The sequence below is a fragment of the Panulirus ornatus genome, chromosome 71 (assembly GCF_036320965.1).
Source record: "Panulirus ornatus isolate Po-2019 chromosome 71, ASM3632096v1, whole genome shotgun sequence".
NCBI classification, from domain to species: domain Eukaryota; kingdom Metazoa; phylum Arthropoda; class Malacostraca; order Decapoda; family Palinuridae; genus Panulirus; species Panulirus ornatus.
This window is the reverse complement of record NC_092294.1, coordinates 6835342-6862482: the sequence shown is the minus strand read 5'-3', so window position 1 is coordinate 6862482 and position 27141 is coordinate 6835342. Positions and strand designations below refer to the sequence as shown.

Below are 27141 nucleotides of genomic sequence, written 5' to 3'. Positions count from 1 at the left end.
ATTCTTTAACTGGAAGCAGTGCAGCTAAGAGCAACTGCATTGTGTAACAAATCATATAAGGAGAGACTGCGAAAATCAAATTTCTTCTCCCTAAGCAAGCAGCGCCTCTGCGGCAAATTGATAGAATGTTCCAAAATCCTGAAAGGATTCAACAACGTCGATACTGAACATTTGTTTACAGTGGCACTAGCATTATCGATGAAAAGAAATGGATTAAAACTTAGAGGTCACCAAATTAATCTAGATTGTGCGAAATATTGCTTTACCGGCGACATTCTTGATGAATGGAATAAGCTCTCAGAAAATTTTCAGAGCAACGCCCTTACTCTCTTCAAAATTAGGTTTCATCATCACTTGTCACTCTCCGGCATTGAATGATTCATTCAATTGGTCATCATAACGCAGTGGTATATTATGCCACCTTCTCAACTACCGATCTCTCCCTGGCCAGGCTGCGGTAACATACCAACATTGATTAACATGTCCCCTGCTTTGAGAGAGTAATTAAGAATTACTGTATCGTTTTTCAACATCAGGAGTAATATAGGCATGGTGAATCGAGAGGCTGGAGCTCAGGTTTATCTTTAGTATTGTCTTTATTACAAAAAGTGAAGGGATGCATGTCGTTGGTGATGGGATGCATGACATATTCATGTTCATTCTACCTTATGACTTTCACATGAAAGTTTCCTTCAGGTACGTTAATCCTACAAGGTATTTTTTCTACCTGTTTTCCTGCTGGCGTATGCCGGAGGGAGTGGAGGGTGGGGAGAGATCCTTTGCTTTGCTGTCTTTTTCTTCTACTGCTTAAAGGGGGGCTTTTACTTTTCTTTTTTCCTTTTTCTTAGCGTTAAGGCCAGACCATCTCGAGTGGACCTTAGGTCTGTGTGGTCTGTGCATCTAAGTAACTCAATGTAACTCCTGACCCTGCTCTGGCTTAACACGGTCACCAAGACATATATGCCATCTTGATCCTGTTCTGGCTCAACACGGTCACCAAGACATATATGCCATCTTGATCCTGTTCTGGCTCAACACGGTCACCAAGACATATATGCCATCTTGACCGTGTTCTGGCTCAACACGGTCACCAAGGCATATATGCCATCTTGACCCTGTTCTGGCTTAACACGGTCACCAAGGCATATATGCCATCTTGACCCTGTTCTGGCTCAACACAGTCACCAAGGCATATATGCCATCTTGACCCTGCTCTGGCTCAACACGGTCACCAAGGCATATATGCCACCTTGACACTGTTCTGGTTTAACACTGTCACCAAGGCATATATACCATCTTGGCCCTGCTCTGGCTCAACACGGTCACCAAGGCATATATGCCATCTTGGCCCTGCTCTGAGACAACTTAGTGTGTCGACCTCGCCGGATAGGTTTGTTTACATACTGTCTCTGACACCCTGAGATTAAAATGTAACACTTTGGACTCTGAAGCCAGGGACAGATATTCAGACATTATTGGGTGAGCGATTCAAGCAAATTGTTATGGATTCCCTCTCATATAAGCCCTCGCGAGCATGACAAAGTTGGTGCTTTAGCCAAACTTGTACTTGAGTATAAAAGAAGCTATTAAAGTCCTCATTCAGAATCCTCAAAAGTGTAGTTAGAAAAGCATTAACAAACCTCTTTGAAGCAAATAGACGAGTTTAGATAAGCACAAGTAGAAACATTTTCCATCATTGTGAAATGTGTGAAGTACAGCATGTACATGGAGAATGTAATAAGATCGACAGATTATACAAGATGTTTTAACGGCTAGGCTAAGGCTATCCGGAAACTTTTTTCACTCATGTGAATTGCAAAGTCTGTGGCTAGAGATGTGGACACATGTGGAAATAGAACCATGCAAAAAATGTCACAACATCATATTGTTAACGACGATACTTGAAACTCTATGATTGTATCAACTCTTTGCATCTGGTTAGTAAAACTTACCGTATGAAAGACTATGTAGTATGTAATGAGGCTTATGTAATGAAACAATTTTCTAACAATTTATATAATGAGTATCTACCCACTAGGATCAAACAAAGACCCTTTGTGAATTTTGTAATCCTTTTGCTCTACCGCTCACACGATGAGTATGGGGTGCACAGTAAACTTGCCGATGATACCAGCGAAAATCAATCAAATTACAGACCCGTCAAGATACTATTACAAACGTCATCAATGAAGAATTCCTTTCCCTGCCTTTGGAACATATGAACATTAATCAGTGAACTAATAATGCCCAACATACCTTATCATACGATGCTCCGTGTAACAAGATCCTGAGTGGGTCAAACAGCAGCTATTGGGAGTACTTTTCGTCACGAGGTGCGAACATAACGGGTTTCTCATCAACAGACTGACTGGTTTGGAGTATCGCGAACACCACACCTGAGAAGTTTCACTTTGTTAATCTATCCACCCAGCGACTTCTGAAGGATAGACTCCTCACACCCTGCTGCAGCGTGTGGAGCACTAGTTGTGTCCGAGATACTGCTCAGACCTTGAAAAGTGTATTTGGTGTGCAAGTCAGCAAGATTCCGATACCTGTCCACACAAGCCTGAACTCATCCAAGCTTCGCCGGACCCAACCCTCACGACCTGTGTCGATTGATTCCTGGCAGTGCCTTCGAGACCATTACAGAAGAGTTTATATTTGGCATAGATGTGTCAAACAGACACCGTCATTCATTTTTGGACCAACCATCGACCTCCTATACCATCAATTCAGCCATCAGACTCAGCTTCTCAGCATGACGTAACACCCGCCACTGAAATTTAGGATCTCAAAAAGACAATGGATGTGTTGGAAATCAGAATTAAAGGAATACCAATCACCGTAAACCTGAAAGGTCTCATCCATGACGCTGCATGAACAACTGCTACCCTTCCCACACGGTCATTATTTTCTGCTTCTAATGATACTTTAAACTTCTTAACGGAGCTACAAACGATGTCCAGTGACGTCGCCTACCACAATAACCCCGCACCTCATCTTCAGAGCAGTCTGCATCTCAGCCGCAGACAAACCCAGCACCCCAATCCCAATACAATCTTGTTTTTCGGCTCAAGAGCAACCGTGCCTCTCAACTCCAAAACCTGTCTGTACCTCAGAGAACACAAGCCCAAGATACTCAGCACACACTCATAACCAGTCCCACAAACAGGCTCATTCTCATGCTTCAACAACTCAAGACCCTAAACGTCCAAATCGGCATTACAAAAACAGATGATGATGGACAAAAATACTCCCTCTCAGCCACCTCTGATGCACCAGAGTCGAGTCGGAAGCTGCCATCACCAAAACAGATGCAGTAAGCCCGACCTTCAGGACAACCCGCAACGCACGCAAAAATGGACGATAATAAATACATCCTATGTTTAATCTTCACAAATTGAAAATCATCTTACCTCAGAGGTGTTTCGTCTTGTGTAACTTGGAGAAACTAAGTCATTTTGACACCCGTGGGTATAAGCCTGCATTATGCTGACAATGACTGGTCTCGCCACACACATCAAGTCCTCCATCCCTCAAGGTTTAGTCAGAAAGCAGAGATGCTACGCAAACTCATGCAGCATTTCTCCCTTCAGCTAGAAGGAGGCATTAGACACATCTGCAACGTATATTACCACACCCTGTCGATAAGAGCACAATGAACCTTAGAAACTATGATACCAGGCACCACAGACTTGGCGCCACCACCTGCCCGAACCCCAGTGGTTATAGAGTGACAACTTTGCGGAGTCCTATTGGCTGGATTCCTTCACCTCACCTGGCCCTACTCAATTGCAACGTGGGACACTGGACCATGTAATCATAGATGGGCCTGGTAACTCAACTACTGCCTTATCTTGGCTAAGATCACGTAGCCATCTAGCCGGTAACTCTTACTTAGCACATTAGCCACCAACACACAAGGATCTCTACTACATTATGCCGATGAAATACGTCATCATATGGATCTTTTGTCAACAGAAGGATCACTGCAAACCCTGGCACAGTTATGAAGACAATGTACGCCATCCTGGCAACAGCCAAGGAAACCTTCTACAAACATTACCGTGACCATGTTCCTAACAGTAGACAGGTCAGCGATGGGCGCATATGCTTCAAAACAGAGTCATCAACCACCAAGTTTTGGCTCCTAAAGATTCTGAAGCTACGGGCAAGATACCACCAGTGAAAAATTTAGGGCTTATCGTGGAGATGAGCTGTAGGATTGTTGTGGTGAGAGACATGGCTGGGCGGTAAGTCCACTAAACACATTTGCAACATTAGTAGAGGTATCGCAATGGTAGGCGAGGAGACGTCGCGAGTATTTTGAAGGACTGTCGAATGTGTTTGATAATAAGGTGGCAGAAGTAGAGGAGAATAAAGTATCAAACAGAGCTGTTTCATCAGTTAGATATAGCAATAGACTGATCGGGTAGGAAGATAAGAGGAAAGGTAAAGTTACACACGTTGCTGGAGAATCATTCGGTAATGGAACAAAAAGATTTGGTAGTAGAAGTCAGGTCAGCCTACTCTTCGAAGAGTAGCTTTGCAATGATTCCGAGCAGAAATGAAAGTAGAGTGAGTTTCTGAGGAAGACAAGGGTTTTGTGGCCTCTATTCACCGTCGCTGATGCGACAGGTATCAGAGCAGGAGCGATCAAACCACGATTCAGTGAGGGGGAGGGAAGGAAGATGACATTTAGAGGATGTGATGCAGGCCTTCATCCCAGCCAAGATAACATCTGCTATTCGTCCAGCATAGCACGAGGCATACCGACCTGAGAAGCAGTACCCATTCCAGGCAAAGTCAGTAAAGATGTTAACGATGGCCGTTAAACCCTCCTTAGTGCTAAAGTTGTTTGCTTCGATGAGGGAATAGAGGATTGGTGTGCCTAACCGGATGTGATAGAAATAAGATTGTGGACAGATGACCCTAATGGGCAGATATGATACATATATAGTGAGAGGGTTCGTAAGCTAAAGAAAATAATATATATGTATATTAGAAGAGTGATCGTGATGGTCGGGAACCCGGGGAGGGTGTTATATAAATTGTTCCATATCGTTAAGAAGAGAAAAAGAAAAGTCTTGTCTAGGTTAGAACTTAATCAATCCTTATGGTGTACATTGAAATCCCTCAGCCCGTGAATAAAAAGAGTACAAAGCTTCATGACAAGAAGTCAAATAGTTAAAGACTGTACAGAGTTGGAGGAATTGGGAGGAGGTGGGAATGTTCAAACACAAATGCAAGGAAATACAAGGTAGCGAGATTTTGAGCCAAATGGCATCAGAGTTAGGAGACTCAAGATACATGAGGCGGACAATAGGTGTTGTTGTACTGCAACTGGCACAAACTCTGTCCTTGGAGTGGAAACAATTGTGTAGAATATAGATGGAGATCTGACAGTGCAGAGGAGAAGCAGCCTTGGATTGGTAGATTTCAGAGAGAAGGTCAGAAGTACATGGGCCGTGTTCTACATAGAAAAGTTAGATTTAAGACCACAAATGTTGTAGAAATGGATAAAAAATGAGCCCAGGTATAGGTGTTGTAGCTATGGAAATGGTGTAGGTCCTAGTGGCATGATGGCTGTCAAGTGAGCCCGAGGATCCGCCCAGCCCTTCTCGACCTATGGCTTCGCTCCAGTGCCACCATATATTTGGAGTGAAATATGAAAATGCAAAATTGATAAAAGAAAGTACAGAGATATATGAAACAAGGGTTGTCAAGTGTTTTCTATGAAAAAAGATGTGGGACTGAAGTTGAATACCAACATTTCACATGTAGATGAGGCAGGAAAAAAGACAGATGGGTACGTGACAAACACCGCAGCGCTTGCTCACGACGCCACCGTCACATTCCCTCGCCTCAGTCACATAGATTCACAGGCTCCATTATAGTAAGACATTTCAAGTAAGGTGACCAAATCTGAACATATTGCTTAAGGTCGGATCGCATCAACGAACTGTAAAGAGTAATGAGGACTAGCTTCTTAGACTTGAATTCGAATGAAAATTAGAATTTTGTTCGCTCTTTCACAGTTTATTTGCACAGATTACTTGGTTTAGGTCACCAAGTCCTTTTCCTCATTTCCTCATTTCCTCATTTCCTCAATATGGTGCGTTACCATGGCAAGCTGTGTATACTGTCATATGGTGTGTTATCATGGTAAGCTATGTATACTAAGTCATATGGTGTTAGTTGTGCCGTGTCACCATGGTAAACAGTGCATGTACTTGCGTGGTATAGCGGTTAGATTACTGACCGTGACGCATTCACGGACCGCACCAGGGTCGAGCGCATAGGTTCGAATCCTGGTTGAGGCGGTCGGTCCACAGTCAACCCAACTGTACATCAGCCCCTGGGGGTTGGTCGATAAAGAGGGTGCCTGGTTCAGGGACATATTATTTATCATTATATTTAATCGCCGTCTCCCGCGTTAGCGCGGTAGCGCAAGGAAATAGACGAGGGATGGCCCAACCCACCCACATACACATGTATATAGATAAACTTCCACACACGCATAGATACATAAATATACATTTCAACGTATACATACACATACACAGACACATACATATATACACATGTACATATGCATACTTGAAATAGCACCCCCCCTCCCCCTTCCAGCGAGGCAGCACTAAGAAAAGACAAAAGAAAGGCCACATTCGTTCACACTCAGTCTCTAGCTGTCATGTATAATGCGCCGAAACCACAGCTCCTTCTCCACATCCAGGCCCGACAGACTTTTCAATGGTTTGCCACTGACGCTTCACATTGCATTGGTCAAATCCATTGACAGCACGTCGACCCCGGTATACCATATCGTTCCCATTCACTCTATTCCTTGCAAGACTCCTGCATGTTCAGGCCCGATCGCTCAAAATCATTTTCACTCCATCCTTCCACCTCTAATTTGGTCTCCGGCTTCTCCCTCTTCCCTCTACCTCTGACATATATATCCTCTTTGTCAATCTTTCCTCATTAATTCGCTCCATGTGACCAAGCCATTTCAATACACCCTTTTCTGCTCTTTCAACCACACTCTTTTTATTACCACACATCTCCCTTACCCTTTCATTACTTACTCGATCAAACCGCCTCACACCACATCTTGTCCTCGAACATTTAATTTCTAACACATCCACCCTCCTCCGCACAACCCTATCTACAGCCCATGCCTCGCAACCATATAACATTGCTGGAACCACTATTCCTTCAAACATACCCATTTTTGCTCTCCAAGATAACGCTCTCGCCTTCTACACATTCTTCAACGCTCCCAGAACCTTCGCCCCCTCCCCCACCCTGTGACTTACTTCCGCTTCCATGGTTCCATCCGTTGCTAACCCCTCTCCCAAATATCTAAAACATTTCACTTCCTCCAGTTTTTCTCTATTCAAACTTACCTCCCAATTAACTTGCTCCTCACCCCTACTGAACCTAATAACCTTGCTCTTATTTACATTTTCTCTCAACTTTCTTCTTTCACACACTTTACCAAACTCAGTCATCAACTTCTGCAGTTTCTCACTCGAATCAGTCACCAGCTCTGTATCATCAGCGCAGCCCTCTCATGCACAACAGACTGCATACTTGCCCCTCTCTCCAAAACTCTTATATTCTTCTCCCTAACCATCCCATTCATAAACGAACTAAAAAGCCATGGAGACATCACGCACCCCTGCAGCAAACCGACATTCACTGGGAACCAAATAAGTTTCCTCTCTTCCTACTCGCACACATGCCTTACATCCTTAGTAAAAACTTCACTGCTTCAAGCAACTTACCTAATATACTCTTAATAGATTCCACAAATCATCTCTATCAACCCTATCATATGTCTTCTCCAAATCCAAAATTGCTACATACAAATCATCTGTTCTAAGTATTTCTCACTTACATTCTTCAAAGCACACACCTGATCCACACATCCTCTATCACTTCTGAAACCGCACTGCTCTTCCCCAATATGATGCTCTGTATATGCCTTTGCCCTCTCAGTCGATACCCTCCCGTATGATTTCCCAGGAATACTCAACAAACTTATGCCCCTGTAATTTGAACACTCACCTTTATCCCCTTTGCCTTTGTACAATGGCACTATGCATGCATTTCGCCAATCCTCAGGCACTTAACCATGATTCATACATACACTGAATATCCTTACCAACCAGTCAACAACACAGTCACCCCCCTTGATTAATGAATTCCACTGCAATACCATCCAAACCCGCCGCCTTGCCGGCTTTCATCTACCGCAAAACTTTCACCACCTCCTCTCTGTTTACCCTGACCACCTCGACCAAAACACCCTATATCTGCCACTCTATCATCAAACACATTCAACTGAGCTTCAAAATACTCACTCCTTCTCCTTCTCAATTCATCACTTCTTGCTATTACGTCCCCATTTGCCTCTTCACCCATGTTCTCATCTGTTCTCTTGTCTTAAGCACGTTATTTACTCCTTTCGAAAAGTGTTTTTTTGTTTTCCCTAAAATCTAGTGATACTCTCCCACCCCAACTCTCATTTGCCCTCTTTATCACCTCTTACACCTTTCTCTTGACCTCCTGACGCTTTCTTTTATTATCTCCCAGTCATTTGCGCTACTTTCCTGCAAAAATCGTCCAAACGCCTCTCTCTTCTCTTTCACTAACAATCTTACTTCTTCATCCCACCATTGACTACCCTTTCTAATCTGCCCACCTCCCACCTTTCTCATGCCACATGCATGTTTTGCCCAACCATCACTGCTTCCTTAAATATCATCCCATTCCTCCACCACTCCCCTTATTTCATTTGCTCTCACCTTCTTCCATTCTGTACTCAGTCTCTCCTGGTACTTCCTCATGCAAGTCTCCTTTCCAAGCTCACTTACTCTTACTACTCTCTTCTCCCCAACATTTTCTCTTCCTTTCTGAAAACTATTACAAATCTTCACCTTCGCCTCCACAAGATAGTGATCAGACATCCCTCTAGCTGCCCATCTCAGCACATTAACATTCAAAAGTCTCTCTTTTAAACACCTATCACTTAACATGTAATCCAATAACGCCCTCTGACCATCTCTCCTAATCACATACGTATGCTTATGTATATCTCTCTTTTTAAACCAGGTATTCCCAATCACCAGTCCTTTTTCAGCACACAAATCCACAAGCTCTTCACCATTTCCATTTACAACACTGAACACACCATGTACACCAATTATATCCTCAATTGCCACATTACTCACCATTGCATTCAAATCACCCATCACTATAACCCGGTCTCGTGCATCAAAGCTGCTGCCACACTCTCTCAGCCGCTCCCAAAACGCTTGCCTTTCATGATCTTTCTTCTCATGATCAGGTGCATAGGCATCAATAATCACCCATCTTTCTTTATTGACTTTCAGTTTTACCCACACCAATCTGGAATTTACTTTCTTACACTCTATCACACACTCCCAAAACTCCTTTTTCAGGAGTAGTGCTACGCCTTCCTTTGCTCTTGTCTTTCACCAACCCCTGACTTTTCTCCCAAGACATTCCAAAAATTATATATACTTAATCACATAGTGTTCCCACTGTACATTGTGTATACTGTCTCTCATAGTGTTGCAATACTAAACTGTGTATACTGTCATATAGAGTGATGCCATAGTTAGCAGTATACACTGAGTTATATGCTATGTTACCTTGGTAATCTGTGTATACTGAGCTATATGCTGTGTTACCATGATAAGCATGATTCATAAGGCGTTTTACCATGGTAAGCTATATATGTTGATTTACAGTATGTAAACTGTTTATACTGAGTTATATGATGCGATGCCATGCTAAGCGGTGTATACTGAGTTATACGCTGTGTTACAATGATATGCTGTGTACAGTGAGTAATATGGCTTGTTATTATCATAATCTGTGAGTCATATGTTGTGTTACCATCGTTAGCTGTGTATACCGAGTTATATGATACGTTGCTATTTTAAAGTTATGTATATTGTGTGCGGCCATGGCAAACTGTTTAACTCAGCGATATGATGTGTTACCATGATAAGCCGTGTATAACGAGTTACGTGGTGTATTCAAATGGTAAGCGGTGTATATTGTGTTATATGCTATGTTACCATGATAATGCTGTGTACAGTGAGTAATATGTTTTGTTACCATCGCAAGCTATGTATGCTGAGTTATAAGTTATGTTCCATGCCAAGATCTGTATGCTGACTTATGTGTTACTATGATACGCTGCGTATACTAACTTCTATCGTGTGTTACCATGGTAAGATGAATATACTGAGTTATATGGTATGCTTTGTATACTGTCATGAGGCGTTTAGCCATAGTAACATGTGCATTAATATACACGTGTCTTACCATGGAAATCTGTGTTTACTGTGGAATATGATGATACCATGTTGATCATATGTATACTTAGTTATATAGAGCGTTCCCACGGTACGTTGTGTATACTGTGTTTACACTGTTGCAATGCTAAGCTGAAGCTGAGTATACTGAGTTATATAGGCTATTGCCATGGTTAGCTGTATATACTGAGTTTTATGCTATGTTACCATGGTCATCGGTGTATGCTGAGTTGTATTCTGTGCTACTATGGTAAGACGTGTATACTAAATCATATGCTATGCTACCATGCTAAGCTGTGTATACTGAGTTACATACTGTGTTACGATGATATGTTGTGTACAGTGAGTAATATGGCGTGTTACCATCGTAAGCTATGCATGCTGAATTTCATGGTGTGGTGTGTTATCGGGGTAAGCTGTGAGTCATATGTTGTGTTACCATGTTGAGCTTTGCATACCGTATCATATGATGTGTTATAATTTGTAAGTTATGCATACTATGTTAATCTGTGCGTTACCATGGTAAAGTGTGTATACTGAGTTATTTGATGTGTCACCATGATAAGTTTTGTCTACTAAGTTATGCGGTGTGTTCTCATGGTAAGCGGTGTATATTGAGTTATATGCGATGTTACTCTGATATGCTGTGTACAGTGAGTAATATGTCGTGTTACCATCGCAACCTATGTATGCTGAGTTATATGGTGTGCTTTTCTGGCAAGCTCTGTATGCTGAGTTATACTGTGTGTTACTGTGATAAACTATGTATACTAAGTTATAATATGTGTTACCATGGTACGATGAGTATACTGAGTTATATGGTATGCTACTGTGGTAAGCTATGTATATTGAGTTATATGCTGTGTTATCATGGTTAGCAGTACATACTGAGTTAACTGCTGAGTTACAATGGAAACTTTGTACAGTTAGTAATATGGTGTGTTACCATCGTAAGCTATGTACACTGAGTTATATGCTGTGTTACCGTGGCAAGCTGTGTATACCGGGCTATATGATATGTCACCATGGTAGGCTACATATACTGTTATATCGTAAATTTTTATGTTAAGCTGTGTATAGTGAGTTTTATGGGGTGTTTCAGTGCTGAGCTGCGTATACTAGATTATATTTTCCCATGTATAAGCTGTGATTGCTAAGTTATACTATGTGTTATCATGGTAAACTCTGTATATTGAGTCATATGATGTGTCACGATGGTAACTTATGCATACTGAGTTACGTTTTGTGTTATCATAATAATCTGCATATAGTAAATCATATCCTGTGTTACCAAGCAAGCTGTTTATAGTGGTCATGTGGTGTGTCACAATAGAAAGATATGTATGCGGAGTTATATGGTATGTTACCGTGGTAAGCTGTATATGTTGGGTCATACTGAGCGTTACCATGGTACTCTTTTCAGACTGTCATGTGGCGTGTAACCATGGTAAATTGTATGTATTAAACCATACAGAGTGTTGCCATGATAAGCTGTGTTTACTGTGGAATATGATGTGTTACCATGGTGATCGTAAGTATTTTTAGTTATATAGAGTGTTACCACGGTACGCTGTGTACAATGTGTCATTTAGAATGTTACTTTGCTAAACTTAGTATACTGAGTCACATAGGGTGTTACCATGGTAGGCTGCAAATACTGAGTTATATGCTTTGTTACCATAGTAATCTCTGTATGCTGAGTTAAATGTTGTGTCATCATGATAAGATGTGTATGGTGAGTTATATGTTGTGTTACGATGGTGTTTTATCATGATAAATTATGTACAGCGTTACCATGTTAAAATTTTATATTGCGTTATATGATGTGTTAACATGGTAAGCGGTGGATGCTGAGTTCTATGCTGTTACCATGATATGCTGTGTACTTTGAGTAATATGGCGTGTTACCATCGTAAGCTATGCATGCTGAGGTATATGGTGTGTTACTCTAGTAAACTGTGGATCATATGTTATGTTACCATGGTGAGCTGCGTATACCCGGTTATATGGTGTGTTACCATTTGTAACTTGTGTATACTGAGTTATTTTTGTTTTCCTATGGTAAATTGTATATACTGAGTTATATGATGTGTTACCATGATAACCTGTGTATATTTGAGTTATATAGTGTGTTCACATGGTAAGCGGTGAATGCTGAGTTATATGCTGGGTTACCATGATGTGCTGTGAACAGTAAGTAACTTGTCGTGTTCCTATCTGTGAGCTATGTATACTGAGTTATAAGATGTGTTATAGCGGCAACCTCCGTATGCTGGGCTATATTCTGTATTACTATGGTAAGGTGCGCATACTGAGTTATATTATGTGTTACCATGGTATATACTGAGTTATATGGTATGTAACCGTAGTAAGCTGTGTATATTGAGATATATGCTGTGTTATCATGGTTAGCAGTGCATATTAAGTTAACTGCTGAGTTACAATTGTAAACTTTGTGCAGTGAGTATCATGGTGTGTTACCATCGCAAGCTATCAATGCTGATTTATATGATGTTGGTGTGTTACCATGGTGAGCTGTGTATACTGAGTTGTATGGTAAGTTACTATGGTAAGCTGCTTATAATTAGACTTATGGGGTGTTACAATGTTAAGTGTTTCTATTTTTAAGCTGTGTATGCTAAGATATACTATGTGCTACCATAGTAAACTGTGTATACTGAGTCATATGGTGTGTTACCATGGTTAGCTATTTATACTGAGTTACGTGTTGTGTTACCATAGAAACCTGTGTATAACATATCATATGGTGTGTTACCATAACAAAATGTTTATAGCGGTCATATAGTTTGTCACCATGTTGATTTATATGATGTCTTACCATGGGAAGCTGTGTTTACTGGGTTATATGGTGTGTTATCATGGTAAGCTGTGTATACTGAGTTATATGGTAAGTTACTATGGTAAGCTATGTATAGTGAGTTTATGGGGTGTTTCAATGTTTAGCCTTGTGTACTGGATGATATATATGTTTCCATGTGCAAGCTTTGTTTACCAAGTTACACTATGTGTCACCATAGTAAACTGTGTATACTGACTTATATGGTGTGTTACCATGATAAGCTAGTATACTGAGTCACATGTTGCGTTACCTTAATAATCTGTGTACAGCATATCAATTGGTGTATTACCATGGGAAGCTGTTTATCGTGGTCATATAGTGTGTCACCATGGAAAGATATGTATGCTGAGTTATATGGATGTTAAAGTGGTAGGCTGTATATGCTGAATTATACTGTGTGTTACCATGGTACTCTTTGTATACTGTTATGTGGTGTGTAACCACATATAAAATCTTACAGAGGGTTACCATGGCAATCTGAGTTTATTGTGGAATATGATGCGTTAACATGGTGATTATATATATACTTAATTACATAGAGTGTTCCCCCAGTGTGGTATGTATACTGTGTCATTTACAGTATTGCAATTGTAAGTTGAGAATAATGAGTTATATAGGGTGTTGCCATGGTAAGCAGTATATACTGCGTTATATCGTTATATACCATGTTTCCATGGTGATATGTGTATGCTGTCATATACTGTGTTACCATGATAATATGTATATACTGAGTTATATACTGTGTTACCATGATAATATGTATATACTGAGTTATATGCTGTGTTACCATGTCAAGCTGTGTATAGTGATTTATAGAATGTTTTATCATGCTAAGCTATGTATACTGATTTATATTCTGTGTTATCATGGTAAACTGCATTTATTGAGCCACATGATGTGTTACCATGGTAAGCGGCGTATAATGAGTTATATCCTGTGTTACTATGATATGCTGTGCACAGCGAGTAATATGGCGTGTTACCATTGTAAGCTATGTATGCTGAGTTATATGGTGTGTTACTGTAGTAAGGTGTGAATCATATGTTGTATTAGCATTGTGAGATGTGTATACCAGTTCATATAACGTGTTACCATTTGTAAGTTGTGAATACGGAGCTATTCTGTATGTTGCAGTGGTAAACTGAGTATACTAAGTTATATGATGTTACCATGATTAGCTGTGTATACTGTATACTGTGTATACTGTGTACACTGAGTAATATGTCGCTTTACTATCGTAAGCTTTGTATGCTGAGTTATATAGTGTGTTACCGTGGCAAGCACTTTATGCTGAGTTATACTGTGTGTTACCGTGATAAGATGAGTATAGTGAATCATATTGTGTGTTACCATGGTAAGATGAGCATACTGAGTTATATGGTATGGTACCGTGATATGTTGTGTATATTGAGTTATTTACTGTGCTATCATGGTTAGCAGTGTATACCAAGTTATAATCTGTGTTACCATGGTAAATTCTACAGTGAGTGGTATGGTGTGTTACCATCGTAAGCTATGTATGCTGGTTTATATGATGTGTTGCCGTGGTAAGCTGTGTATACTGGGTTATGTGGTGTGTTACCATGGTAAGCTGTGTATACTGAGTTAGTGGCTAAGTTACTATGGTCAGCTGTGTATATTGAGTTTTTTCGGGGTGTTACAATGTTGAGCTGTGCATACTGGGTTATATATGTGTTTCCACGTGCAAGCTGTGTATACTATGTTACACTATCTGTTTCTGTCGTAAACTGTGTACAGTGAGTCATATAGTGTGTTACCGTCGTAAGTTATGTATACTTAATTACGTGTTGTGTTATCATAATAATCTGTATATCGTATATCATATGGTGTGTTACCATGTCAAGCTGTTTATAGTGGTCATATGGTGAGTCATCATGGAAAGATATGTATACTGAGTTATATGGTATGTTACTGTGGTAAGCTTTATGTGATGAGTTATACTGTGTGTTACCATGGTACGCTTTGTGTACTCTCATGTAGTGTGTATCTATGGCAACTTGTGTATATTGAATAATACAATGTGTTCCCATGGGAATCTGTGTTTACTGTGGGATATGATAACTTACCATGGTGATCATATGTATACTTAGTCATACTTAGTTATGGTACGTTGTGTATAATGTGTCATTTAGGGTGCTGCAATGCTAAGCTGAGTATACTGAATCATATAAGGTGTTGCAATGGTAAGCTGTATATACTGAGTTACATGCTATGTTGCCATGATATGAGTATGCTGAGTTATATGCTGTGTTACCATGGTAAGATATGTAAATTGAGTTACATGCTGTGCTACTATGATATGCTTTGTACAGTGAATAATATGGTGTATTACCATCGTAAGGTATGTATGCTGAGTTACATGGTGTATTACCATGATGAGCTGCGAGGCATATGTTGTGTTACCATGGTGAGCTGCGAGTCATATGTTGTGTTACCATGGCGAGCTGTGTATCCCGGGTTATATGATGTGTTACCAATTGTAAGCTGTGAATACTGCGTTATTCTTTGTGTTGCTTTTGCACACTGTGTATACCGAATTATATGATGTGTTACCATGATAAACTGTGCATACTGAGTTATATGCTGTGTTACCATGAAATGCTGTTCACAGTGAGTAATTTGTGTTACCATCGCACGCTATGTATGATGAGTTATATGGTGTGTTAAAGTGGCAAACTGTGTGTGTTAATATGATAAGCTGTGTTTACTGAGTTATATCGTGTGATACCATGGTAAGATGAGTGTACTAAGTTATACGGTATGTTGCCTTGATAAACTGTGTTACCATGGTGAGCTGAGTATACTGGGTCGTATGATATGTCACCATTTGTTAGTTTTGTATACTGAGGTATTCTGTGTGTTGTCATGGTAAACTGTGTATACTGAGTCATATGATGTGTTACTATGATAACCTGTGTATACTGAGTTATATGATTTGTTCACTTGGTAAAAGGTGTATACTGAGTTTATGCTGTGTTACTATGATAAGCTGTGTATACTGAGTTATATGATGAGTGCACGGAATATATGGTATGTTACTGTGGTAAGCTGTGTACAGGGAGTCATATGTTGTGTTATCATGGTGAGCTGTATATAGTGCATTGTATGATGTATTACCATTTATGAGTTATGTACTGAGTTATTCTGTGTGTTGCCGTGGCAAACTGTGTATATTAAGTTATATGATATGTTACCATGGTAAGTTGTGTATACTGATTTATGTGGTGTGTTCACATGGTAGGCGGAGTATATTGAGTTATATTGTGTGGTTCCATGGTAAGCTTTGACACCGATTTCTATGCTGTGTTACCATGGTGCGCTGTGTATAGCTAGTCATATGGTATGTTAACATGGCAAGCTATATATACTGAGTTATATGGTACCTCACCACAGTAAGCTATGCATTATATGAAATGTGGTGAGATACCGTTGTAAGCTGTATATGATGAGTTATACTGTGGGTTACTGTGGTGCACTCTGTATACTGTCATGTGGTGTGTAACTGTGGCAACTTGTGTATATTCAATTATACAGTGTTTCTATGGTAAGCTCTGTGTACTGTGGAATTTATGTTACCATGGTGATCATGTGTTTACTTAGTTATATAGAGTGTTGCCACGAGAATCTGTGTATACTGAGTCATATTGAGTGTTGCATGGTATGCTGTGTATATTAAGTCATACGCTATGTATATGGAGTCATACAGTGTGTTGCCATGGTAAACGATATATACCTCCTTATATAAAGTGTGGCCAAGTTAAACTGTGTATGCTAAGTCATATGGAGTGTTGCTATGGTAAGCTGTGTGTACTAAGTAGTTATATAGAATGTTGCTATGTTAAGCTGTGTATATTGAGTCATATAGTGTGTTGCCATGGTAAGCTGTGAATATTGAGTCATATAGTGTGTTGCCATGGTAAGCTGTGTATATTGAGTCATATAGTGTGTTGCCATGGTAAGCTGTGTATACTAAGGTTTATGGTGTGTTAACATAGTAGATTGTGTGTACTAATCTATATTTAGCTGTTCCCATGGCAAGAGGTGTATACTTAATCATATGATGTGTTATAGTAAGCTGTGTATACTAAATCACATAGTTTGTTGCCATGGTAAACTCTGTGCACTAATCAATTTGGTGTGTTACCATGTTAAGCTGTGTACATTGAATCATATGGTCTGTTACCACGGTAAGCTGTGTATGCTGAGTTATATTATGTGTTACCATGGTAAGTTATGTATATTGAGTTATATGTTGTGTTACCATAGCAAGCTATATTTACTGAGTTATATGATGTTTTACCATGTTAAGCTTAGTTTAGTGAGTCATACAACGTGTTCTCTTTATACTCTGTGTAAACTAAGTTGCATGGTGTGTTATCATGGAAAGCTCTGTATATCGAGTTATATGGTGTATTACCATAACATGCTATGTATATTGAGTTATATGGTGTTATACTATGGTAAGGATTGTAGAGCGAATCATACAGTGTGTTTCCAAGGTAAGCTGTGTAAATCATGGAATGCTGTGTATACTAAATTATGTGGAGTGCTGCCTTGATAAATTGTGTATACTGAGCAATTTATCAAGTGAGCTGTGTATAATGGTAAATTGGCACTCCTTCCTTAATGTAATGAACCACAAAACCCATTACATCCAGATTTAGGCAAAGTTGAAGAAGACACCACCTCTTGCACACACCCCCCCCCCCACACACACACATAAAGTACTTCTGACCCAATCCAATAACATTCCTTTACGTAAAAAATAACACAAATATGCTCATGAAGCAATAAAAAAGCAGTACAGAAAAAAAAGAAGATAAAACAGCAACACACCAACTTTTCCGAAACAAGAAAGTTATAATTAACCAACACAACTTCCTATCGACCCTTCACTTCCAGTGAACTCTCCTGCAACAGGTCATGATATCATATCAAATTTCTACATAAAAGAAGCTTATCCTGGTTGCAGTCTAAATACTTATAGATATTTTCAACTACATATGGTCACACAATAGAATCATCAACATCTGAAAACCTACCAGCATGATATCAATCCTAAAACTAACCAAACCATCCAAGCCACCCAACTCTCCCTCTTCATACTGCCCTATATCACTTCCATCCCCAGTACCCAAACTCTGTGGAAAACTAGTCCATAGCAGAATGAAAAAGATATCCCACTCTCGTCCACACAGACATGGCTTTAGACCTTGTTACTCCACAATCACACTACACACAATTCTCACACATTTTCTAGACAGTTTCAACCAACCAATGTCCCCTTTCCACATAGTATTAATGACAGTAGTCATCAACAAAGCTTTTTAAACTGTCCTTCGGCAAACCCTCACACAAAAGATATTTGAAACTACGTTTTGCAACGATGACAATGAATAGTTGGTCACTATCATTGCTGGCAACCATGCCTGAGTCACTCACAGAGGAGAAACCTCTAAAACCATGCTCTAAAAGTGAGTTCCTAAGGAGCATTTTTCTCCAACCAACTTCAATCTCTCATTACCTCCTGCAGACCACAATGTGAAGGTCTTCTCATATCCAGACAACCTCACAGTCACACACAATACATGAATTCATTGTAGGAAAACAAGCATACAACCCTATATTACACTATTGGCAATGCCTCACCCAGAACAGAATGTCTGCAACTCTATGGAAGTCTTAAATCGCTCTATGAACCTCTGACAGACACTAATTCACCCTGCACCTTCCTACCACCATGAATGGCTACACTTCAATAACCTATAATCAAAAATCCCCCACTCCAACAAATATAACACTAACATAACACATAGACTCTGAAATAACCCGACAAGCACTAAACAACCAACCTCCCTAATCAGTCTTAAACACCAACCTTCCAGACGCACATCTACCTAAAACCTTGCTCCTAAACATATACGAGTTACATCTTCTCCTCAAAATTATGGTCATCATCCATCATTACAAAAGTCTAAACGTTAAACATAAGATATATCAAGACCAGTCATGGCCACAATACACATTGCACTTACTTCTCTCACGCCAGGCACACTCTCGACAAACACACACATTACTACTCGTCATGACAGTTATCCCGCCCGATAGACGTGGCCGACTTCCTGGCGCTGGTGGTGGTGTTGTGTTGGGTGTGTGGGGGTTGTAGAATGCAAAATGGGGCTCCTGGATCAGGAAGATAGGCTGGTACAGTATTGCCATGGTAATCTGTGTACAACGAGACATATATCAAGCTGCCATGGCAACCTCTATATGCTGGGTCATATGGGGTGTTACCATGGTAATCTATGAACTTTGTGTCATGATGGGTTACCATGCTCAGTTATATATAGTCAGTCTGATTTGGTGCCATGGTAGCTTGTGAACAACGAGTATGATGTTCTGCCATGATTCTTATCACTTGTGCTATGTTTTCTTACTATGATGTTGGAACACAAATCATTACATGAGTCACCACGATCTGGTCTGAGTCTTTGGTGCAGCGGCCTTGAGCTGATGAATGTTATATATTCTGTGATAACTTTATTGGTGTGATGCTTAATTCATATATTGTTAGTTATGTTACCTTCTGGCACAGTGACCATTCGATGATACTAACGCAATAAGACCTGCCATTGTGATTAAGATAATGGTTTCGCATGCTTGCAGAAGTCTGCAGTATCTAGAGAGGGTTAATCAAATTCTTGAAATGTGTACTTTACCTTGTGTTTGAGCCTTCATGAGAGATCTAGAATCACCGCTGCTGTAATAGTCACAAGGTTCAGCAGTGCGGGCGGGAGCGACCACTTGGTGACCAGGCTGTCACAGAGCTACTGAACTAGTGACAATCCACCAGCCCCAGCTACCCAACACCTTACCCAGCACCCAGGACGGTCTCACGAACCACACTCTGGCCCACAGGGAGAGGGACACGTTGCCAACGTCATAATTTCAGGGCCACAGCACCATACTCTCAGTGTCACAGGATCAGAGTCATGGTGTCAGGACCACAGTGTCAGGGACATAGTGTCAGGGTCATAGTGTCATGGTCATAGTGTCAGAGTCATAGGGTCAGGGATATAGTGTTAGGATAATAGTGTCAGAGTCATAGTTTCAGGGTCATAGGGTCAGTGTCATAGTGTCAGGATGATAGTGTCAGGGTCATAGGGTCAGGATGATAGTGTCAGGGTCATAGTGTCAGGGTCATAGGGTCAAGATAATAGTGTCAGGGTCATAGGGTCAGGATGATAGCGTCAGGATAATAGTGTCAGGGTCATAGTGTCAGGGTCATAGTGTCAGGGTCATAGGGTCAAGATAATAGTGTCAGGGTCATAGTGTCAGGGTCATAGTGTCAGGGTCATAGGGACAAGATAATAGTGTCAGAGTCATAGGGTCAGGATGATAGTGTCAGGGTCATAGTGTCAGGGTTATAGGGTCAGAATAATAGTGTCAGGGTCATAGTGTCAGGGTCATAGTGTCAGAATAATAGTGTCAGGGTCATAGTGTCAGGATAATAGTGTCAGGGTCATAGTGTCAGGATAATAGTGTCAGGGTCATAGTGTCAGGGTCATAGGGTCAGGATAATAGTGTCAGGGTCATTGTGTCAGAATAATAGTGTCAGGGTCATTGGGTCAGGATAATAGTGTCAGGGTCATAGTGTCAGGGTCATAGAGTCAGGATAATAGTGTCAGGGTCATAGTGTCAGGATAATAGTGTCAGGGTCATAGGGTCAGGATAATAGTGTCAGGGTCATAGTGTCAGGGTCATAGGGTCAGGATAATAATGTCAGGGTCATAGTGTCAGGGTCATAGGGTCAGGGTCATACTGTCAATATGATAGTGTCAGGGTCATAGGGTCAGGGTCATACTGTCAATATGATAGTGTCAGGGTCATAGGGTCAGGGTCATAGTATCGAATAATAGTGTCAGAGTCATAGTGTCAGGGTCATAGGATCAGGGTCATAGTGTCAGGGTCATAGGGTCAGGGTCATAGTATCGAATAATAGTGTCAGAGTCATAGTGTCAGGGTCAGAGGATCAGGGTCATAGTGTCAGGGTCATAGGGTCAGGGTCATAGTGTCAAGATAACTGTGTCAGAGTCATAGTGTCAGGGTCATAGTGTCAGGGTCATAGTGTCAGGGTCATAGGATCAGGGTCATAGTGTCAGAGTCATAGTGTCAGGGTCATAGTGTCAGGGTCATAGTGTCAGGGTCATAGTGTCAGGATAATAGTGTCATGGTCATAGTGTCAGAGTCACAGTTTCAGGATCATAGTGTCAAGATTACAGTATTAGGGTCACAGTGTCAGGAGGATCATAGTGCCAGGATCATAGAACTATAGTCTTAGTGCCGGGATCACAGTGTCAGGGTCATAATGCCGGGATCACAGTGTCAGGGTCATAGTGCCGGGATCACAGTGTCAGGGTCATAGTGCCGGGATCACAGTGTCAGGGTCATAGTGCCGGGATCACAGTGTCAGGGTCATAATGCCGGGATCACAGTGTCAGGGTCATAGTGCCGGGATCACAGTGTCAGGGTCCTAGTGCCAGGATCACAGTGTCAGGGTCATAATGCCGGGATCACAGTGTCAGGGTCCTAGTGCCAGGACCACAGTGTCAGGGTCATAATGCCGGGATCACAGTGTCAGGGTCATAATGCCGGGATCACAGTGTCAGGGTCATAGTGCCAGGATCACAGTGTCAGGGTCATAGTGCCAGGATCACAGTGTCAGGGTCATAATGCCGGGATCACAGTGTCAGGGTCATAGTATCAGGATCACAGTGTCAGGGTCATAATGCCGGGATCACAGTGTCAGGGTCATAGTATCAGGATCACAGTGTCAGGGTCACAGCGCCAGGATCAGTGTCAGGGTCATAGTATCAGGACCACAGTGTCAGGGTCATAGTGCCAGGATCAGTGTCAGGGTCATAGTATCAAGATCACAGTGTCAGGGTCATAGTGCCAGGATCACAGTGTCAGGGTCATAGTATCAAGATCAAAGTGTCAGGGTCATAGTGCCAGGATTACAGAAACATAGTCTCAATGCCAGGGCCACAGTGTCAAGATTAGTGTCAGGATCTCAGTGTCAAGGACATAGTGCCAGGATCAGTGTCAGGGTCATAGTGCCAGGATCAGTGTCAGGGTCATAGTATCAAGATCACAGTGTCAGGGTCATAGTGCCGGGACCACAGTATCAGGGTCATAGTATCAGGATCACAGTGTCAGGGTCATAGTATCAGGACCACAGTGTCAGGGTCATAGTGCCAGGATTACAGAAACATAGTCTCAATGCCAGGGCCACAGTGTCAAGATTAGTGTCAGGATCTCAGTGTCAAGGACATAGTGCCAGGATCATAGAACCACAGTTTCAGTACCAGGGTTACAGTGTCTGGTTAGTGTCAGCACCACGGTGTCAGGACCACAGTATCAGGGTCATAGTGTCAGGACCACAGTATCTGGGTCACAGTGTCATTACCTTAGTGTCAAGGTCATAGTGTCATGACCTCAGTACCAAAGTTCCAATACCAGGGTCACAGTGCCAATCCAAAGCACCAGGGCAACAGATCCAGGACGAGTGCAAGGATCCGAGTGTCAGAATAGCAGTGTCAGGGTCATAGTGTCAGGACCACAGTGTCACGGTCACAGTCAGGACCACAGTGTCAGTGTCAGGGTTAGTGTCAGGACCTCAGGGTCAGGATCACACAGTCAAGTGTTAGTCCAACGACCACAGAGTCATAGCGTCTTGATCACAGAGTCAGAGCGATAGTGTAAGGACCACAGTGTCAGGGACATAGTGCCGGACCACACTTTCAGGGTCATAGTGGCAGGACCAAAGTGTCAGGATCCTAGTGTCAGGACCACAGTATCAGCGTCATTGTGTTAGGCCCACAGTGTCAGGGACAACATGCCAGGACCAGAGAGTCAAGGTCATAGTGTTAGGGTCATAGTGTTAGGATCACAAAGTCAGGGTCATAATGCCATGGCCACAGTGTCAAGGTCATAGTGGCCACAGTACCAGGGTTACGTTACCAAGGCCGCAGTACCAGGGTTACATTACCAAGGCCACAGTACCAAGGCCGTAGTACCAGAGTTACAGTACCAAGGCCACAGCACTAGGGTCACAGTACCAAGGCCACAGCGCCAGGGTTACAGTACCAAGGCCACAGCACCAGGGGCACAGTACCAAGGCCACAGCGCCAGGGTTACAGTACCTAGGCCACAGCACCAGGGTCACAGTACCAAGGCCACAGCGCCAGGGTTACAGTACCAAGGCCACAGCACCAAGGTTACAGTACCTAGGCCACAGCGCCAGGGTTACAGTACCAAGGCCACAGCACCAGGGTCACAGTACCAAGGCCACAGCGCCAGGGTTACAGTACCAAGGCCACAGCACCAGGGTTACAGTACCAAGGCCACAGCGCCAGGGTTACAGTACCAAGGCCACAGCACCAGGGTTACAGTACCAAGGCCACAGCACCAGGGTTACAGTACCAAGGCCACAGCGCCAGGGTTACAGTACCAAGGCCACAGCGCCAGGGTTACAGTACCAAGGCCACAGCACCAGGGTTACAGTACCAAGGCCACAGCACCAGGGTTACAGTACCAAGGCCACAGCGCTAGGGTCACAGTACCAAGGCCACAGCGCCAGGGTTACAGTACCAAGGCCACAGCACCAGGGGCACAGTACCAAGACCACAGCGCCAGGGTTACAGTACCTAGGCCACAGCACCAGGGTCACAGTACCAAGGCCACAGCGCCAGGGTTACAGTACCAAGGCCACAGCACCAAGGTTACAGTACCTAGGCCACAGCGCCAGGGTTACAGTACCAAGGCCACAGTACTAGGGCCAAACTATTAGTGTCACTCTACCAGGAACCACAGAACCAGGGACGTAGAACCTGTGTCACAGTTACGGGGTCACATTAACAGGGTTGGACGTGCGTCAGTGGTGCTCTCGGGCGGTCACAGGTCAATATTGACCTGATCTAATCCCTTCCCCTCCAACTGGACACTTGGATTACGCCTGACCAGACCCACCATTTCTATACATGGTTGTCTACTTCCAGTGAATTCACTTGTGAAAGAGGTACAAATTAGATAACTTTACCAGTGAACTTGTGAACCAATGATTCCGTGCAAGTCTGTGGAGGGGCGTGTGTCGGAGCTGCCGTCGCTTTAATGTAAACACCATGACACTGACACGTACTTCGACCCTCCGACCAGTGAAGGTGTGAACCAGTGACTCAGGAATTATCTCCCCGAGGGTCAGAGGGGTGATTGCCTAGTGTAAACGCCATGACGCTGACAGATACCAGCACCAGCATGGTCCTCACCATGCCACCCATTTCTCCAAGGCAAAGCTCCACTAAGCGACTTCCGTTACCATAATCACCTCATGCCTACCAGTGCTCGTACAATACAAGAACATTCCTATACCTACTACTGTGAATATCACAAGCAATCAGTGAAAAGGTGCACAGCTACACGAGCAGATATCATAGTTTTCCCAAAGTTATGTGTATGTCAACTACTGCATTGCTGTAACACAACCAACGTGAAAATAATCATCATTTAATGTTCACTATCGAATACATAACGTATGTCAACACGGTATTTAACCAATATGTAACTTTGCATCACTTTTCTTCCAACTAATCACTCTATATGTATAATGTACAAAACAAAGAATTTGTTCTGTAAAACTTTCTGTACTGTGTAGATATATCTCACTCATGTGCTTATCTAAAGGGTAGAAATATTCAGCCCCATCTTAATCTTAAGTTCTTTCGTGATTAATCTAGTTACTATTTTGACCATCCTAATCCTGTAATTTCTCAATCGCATATTCTCAGCCGAATGGCTGCCTGTATTCAATGAACATTTCTTTATACATTTACTCATTCATCTATTTTATAGTAACAGATCAAGAGTACCAGGGCCACGGTATCAGGGCCAGATTACCAGGGACAGAGTACTAGGGCCACGGTATCAGGGCCACAGAACCAGAGCCACGGCAACAGGGCTATGATATCAAGACCTCGGTACCAGGGCAATAGCACATAGATTTACATAGAAACACGGACCACACAGACTCAAGGTTTAAACGAGGTGGTCTGGCCTTGGCGCTTAGAAAAAGAAAAGCCTCCTTGTATGCAGTAGAAGAAAAAGGTAGCAAAGCAAAGGCTCTCTCCCCCACCCTCCACTCTCTGCGGTACACGCCAGCAGGAAAACAGGTAGAAAAATACCTTGCAGGATAATAAGCCCGAAGGAAATGTTTGTAGGAAAGTCATAAGGTAGAATGCGCATGAATATGTCATGCATCCTAACACCAATGACGTGCATCCTTTCACTTTTTGTTATAAAAGCAATACTAAGGATAAACTTGAGCTCCAGTTTCTCGACTTGCCGTTCCTTTATTGTCAATGATATTGAAGAATGAGATAATATTTCTTAACTACTCTCTCAAAGCAGGTGACATTGGTTAATCAATGCCAGTATAATACTGTAATGTACATGGCCAGAGGAAGACCAGTGGTTGAGAAGGTAGCATGATATGCCACTGCGTTATGATGACTGATTAAATGAATCATTCAATACCGGAGAGTGACAAGTGATGACCAAGCCTAATTTTGAAGATATCAAAGGTGTTGCTCTGGACAACATTTTCGGGGAGCTTATTCCATGCATCCGTAATGTTGGGAAGTGGAAAATATTTCGTAAAGTCCTGATTAACTCGGCGACCTCTACGCTTTGATTCATTTCCTTTCGTCGGCAATACTGGTGTTACTGTGAAGAAATGTTCAATATTGACGTTGTTGAATCCTTTAAGTATTTTGAAACATTTTATTAATTTGCCCCAGAGGCGCCTCTTGCTTAGGGAGATAAGTTTAATTCTGGTGGTCTCTCAGGAAGGAATCAATCTTATTGCTCTTTACTGCACTGCTTCCAGTTTAAGAATGTCATTACTAAAGTCGGGGGCCCAAAACCGCACTACATATTCGAAATGTGACTTAACTAGACTTAGGTATAATGACAGTATCACATCCTTGCTTTTGTACGTAAAGTATCTGTTTATGAATCCTAACATCCTATTTGCGTTCTTGTAAGCTTTATTGAATTGCTGGAAGACCTTGAAGTTTTAGGAGACTGATCCTTAGATCTCTCATACTAGGGGTGTCTTTTCACTTGTTGCCCATCATTTCATAATCAAATTTTTGCTTAACTTTCCACTTGTAACAGCTGACATTTATTGACATTAAATGGCATTTGTTATTTACCAGACCATTCGGCAATTTTTATCCAGTTCCTCTTGTAATCTGTAGCCTGTCTTCAGTTGATATGGTATTGCCGATCTTTATGTCACCTGCAAAGTTGGATACAAGGTTATATAGCCCTTCGTCAATATCGTAATATGAATGATGCAAAGTATAGGTCCAAGTGCTGATTCCTGAAAAGCTCCAACAGTAACGGGTGATTACAGTGATGATTCCTAATTCATTATGACTCTGCTCCCTACCACGTAACCCGGGCTGTCTTGAACAATCACGTGTTTACCAAACGGCGTCCTAGCTACGTCTCTTCGTTGTATATCAACTGACTGTTATATTTCTCTCTTGTATCTCCGCTGATGATGTGATTATTACACGAAAGTGCATTTGGCAACTTATCGTGTCTCATTTTCTCCGTGGACTGATAGGAATATACTTAATCACGCGCAAAACTGTGATCCTTTCCAACACATATATCTATATATATATATTATATATATATATATATATATATATATATATATATATATATATATATATATATATATATATATATATATATATATATATTTATTGAAAATATGAGTTAAGAGTCCGGCAATTTCGTAGCGATCAGGACCGGTGCTTTTATGAGTCTTCAATT

At 41.8% G+C, this 27141-nt stretch overlaps 1 protein-coding gene across 2 annotated transcripts in view; it reads right to left on the bottom strand.

Moving 5' to 3' along the window:
* LOC139747975 (uncharacterized) overlaps window positions 1-20116 on the bottom strand; it is a 135310-nt gene extending 115194 nt beyond the window's left edge. Inside the window, exons 1-2 of one of the 2 annotated variants that reach the window (XM_071660487.1) lie at window positions 19956-20116; window positions 2257-2396 (exon numbers count right to left, since the gene is read on the bottom strand). The gene's annotated coding sequence lies outside the window, so the exon portion shown is untranslated. The remainder of the gene's footprint in view (window positions 1-2256; window positions 2397-19955) is intronic. The other variant, XM_071660486.1, reaches the window with a different exon arrangement.
* Window positions 20117-27141: the final 7025 nt, after the last annotated feature.